General features: G+C 33.8%; 1 long non-coding RNA gene across 1 annotated transcript; it reads right to left on the bottom strand.

Annotated features, from left to right (window-relative positions):
* Positions 1–1,508: 1,508 nt before the first annotated feature.
* LOC145630611 (uncharacterized) lies at positions 1,509–2,788 on the bottom strand. The gene is made up of 2 exons (XR_014112125.1): positions 2,609–2,788; positions 1,509–1,777 (listed from the first exon to the last, which is right to left on the bottom strand). It is a non-coding gene; the product is annotated as an uncharacterized LOC145630611 (long non-coding RNA).
* Between the last annotated feature and the right edge of the window lie 542 nt (positions 2,789–3,330).

Below are 3,330 nucleotides of genomic sequence, written 5' to 3'. Positions count from 1 at the left end.
CATACAAGACAACTCTAAGTCAAGAGCATAGCTACTAATTAAGATGGTCGAGCTTCCCTTGAGTGAAGCCTTTTGAGGGCTCACAACCATTAATGTTGTTATACAACACTTGAGGGCCAATATTCGTCATATTTGGCTGAGTGTAATGGCAAAGCTCGCCCTTATATGTATAGATTATTGGTAGAGGCCGAGCTGCCCTTCAGGAGTGGATCACCTCTTAACTATCATTCGTCATACTTGGGCGAGTAAAGTGGATAAGCAAGTCTGTAAAGGCCGAGTTTCCCTCCAGCAAAGGATAAACTCTTTGCTTTTATTCGGCATGACTGGCCAAATGAAATTAATCGAGTTTGCTTATATGAGAAAATCCACTCGGCAACTCTGAAAATTTATATGGCGCAAATAGCCTTAGAGACGACTTTCTTCAAAGGACTTAGCGGCATTCATAGCTGCGTAAGTTAAAGTGTCGACTATGATAATTTTTTCGACATTTAATAATCGACTATAAAATCATCCAAGACAGCCTTTGTCCAAGTGGAACTGTCAAAGATGGTAGAATAACGACAAATGATGGGCAAGAGAGCCTCTTGCAAGGCCAGGGGCTAAGTGATAGACAACCATGTTTGTTTCAAGTTATTGACAACCAATTGCTGAAAAATGAGGCATACTGGCCAAGCTGATAAATGGTTCGCAAAAGATTCGATTCAAACTTAGTATCATCTATGATAATAGCATCAATATCGAGTATCTAGAAACATCTATGGCACGACTTTAAGGTCCTAGCCAAATCATGCAATTAGCCATATGTCGGCATGCAATATCTAAAGATTGGGCCTCTTAAGAGTCATCCAATAACAAAGTGAAACTATGAACCAAGAACAGGCCTGTCCGAAAACAATCAAACGGCCATGAAACCAACCAAACGTAAAGTCCTAATGGATATATGGGCTAGCATACAAAAGATTTCATATCTTAATGCACAACAAATCAACTGATCGAGCTTGTTGGCCAATGCATGATCCAAAAGGCCTAGCTTGAGAAAACAATAATCTTTTTTTGGAAGACAACTTGGAAGAGTCAAAGTGCTGACCAGATAATGAGCAACAACCTTCCTTTAGAAAATTAAGCGGCACTTATGAAGAGCCAAGTGGACGAGGACCATTCACTACTAAAAAAATTGGCCAAAGAGTCCCGTTCAAATAGGCCAAAGAGACGGCCTTAGAGGTAGTCTCTAGCTAACCGATCTCTTCAGTAAAGAGACTGCTTCATTGGAGGCGGTCTTAATATTTTTAAAAATTGAGACCTGTCATCTAAGATATGTGGTCTCTTTAGGTAGTTGTAGATAAAATAAATTAGAAGGGAAAGAGACCCGTGTTAAACGGTCTCTTTTTTAGTTTCACATAGACCGGTTATATTAGATAAGCGGTCTCTTGCAGCATGTAATTTTTTTTACAAAAAAACTCAATTTATTCATACAATTGATAACATTTATACATGTTAAAATAATTAGATACTATAATAGGTACAAATTTCATATAAAAAATCCACACGAATACTTTAATTTCTATTAATATGAAAAAAAAAAACAAAAAAAGCCATTTCACTACTATTTTGAATTCTTGAACATATACAGAATAACAAAAATCTTATAATATATATTATTAAATCCCACAATTTTTTAGCGTTGTGGAGAAAGCCCAGAATCCATAGAAATTGCAGAAGATTGCTTCAATATGTCAAATTCGGGTAAATCAAGTATCATCAGATCAACTCATCGAATCTGGGTAGAAGTATTCAAGTATAAAAAATTAGGAGTCGTATGTTTAATAAGCATCAAAATTAATTTGCCAAAATAATTAAAACAATAGTTGATATAAGTGGATCTAAATAAACTAAATCAAAACATAATAAAAAAAATAAAAAAAAAGTAGGAGAAAAGATGAGATAACAACAATTATAAACAAGTATAAGATTCGTGTAAAACTTTGAACATTAAAACACAATACTCATAATCAAACGTTGAAAACAAGAAGCATTATATATAATACAGAGCATAAAAATCTGAAATTCCATCATAAAAAAAACGTTTCTTTAATTATTAGAATGGTTAAATGCATGTGTAAATTCATCAATCATGTACCATAGATCTTGAGAAATAATTAACATATAAAAATTAGCTCAAGAACTCAAAGATCTAACCCAAAAATCTAACATTCCATCATACAAAAACGTTTCTTTTTTTATTAGAATGGTTAATTGCATGTGAAAATTCATCATTCATGTACCATAGATCTTGAGAAATAATTAACACATAAGAATTAGCTTAAGAACTCAAAGATCTAACCCAAAATATGTAGTTAACAGCCTCCACCGCCAAAAAAAAAAAAAAAAAAAAACTAAATTCAGGAATTCAAAATCCAAAAAACAAAGAAAATAAATATTCCATAAAAAAAAAACTATCCCTACTGATTTTTGGGTTAGAACTCCAAAATCTAACACAAATAAAGTTATAGATAACAAGAAAATGAAGGAAAAAACCCCTATATTTTGCGCCACATCTAAATGCAAACTAAAAAAAAGAAGTTGAAAAAGGGGATTGAAGAATTCTCACCGATCGAGGAATCGAAGAGCTTAATTTCCATAATTTTGTTCTCTTTCATTTGCCATTCCTCTTTTCGTAACTTTGTTTATGGCTGCTCAAATTGAATTGTTGCTATTTAGCTTGAAGAAAATGGTTAGGGTTTAAAGAAGGGGAGAGAGAGAGAGAAGAAGAAGAAGAAGAGAAGGGAAATGAGCATGGTTAACTGGGGAGTGAAGACGAGAAAGAAGTTAAAAAGAGAAAAAGTGAGTGGCAGACGTGGAAGCTAAAAAAAAGAGACTTGTTTTCAATGTTAACCGGTCTATCTATCAAAAACAAGAGATCTGTCATCTTAATAGGCGTCATCGTAAATAACAAGTCTCTCGAATATTTTAACCACTCCAACAAATAAAGTTAGAGACCCATTATTGATAATAAATGGTCTCTTGGATCCAAGAGACCGCTTATGCAAATAACAAGTCTTTTATATTCGATCTCTTTGGCCAATTTTGTAGTAGTGATTAGGCCTCAACTTGTTACTTTAGACTGCAAGCGATATCATATTTCTAAAGCCTAATGCAATGTGGTCGAGTAGGCCCACTACAAATTCGAGATGCCGACTAAGTGTCATTTTAATATAAACAAGTTGATGATAAAAGATAGAAGATAGCCTATCAAAGATAAGATAGGGAAGCCTCATTCTATTTTTAACATCCAAATTGCTAAACTAAGTGCTAGCCGTCACATTTTATTCA

This window comes from Chenopodium album, chromosome 5, assembly GCF_948465745.1.
Source record: "Chenopodium album chromosome 5, dcCheAlbu1.1, whole genome shotgun sequence".
Taxonomy (NCBI): Eukaryota; Viridiplantae; Streptophyta; class Magnoliopsida; order Caryophyllales; family Amaranthaceae; genus Chenopodium; species Chenopodium album.
This window is presented reverse-complemented; position numbering and strand designations above follow the sequence as displayed.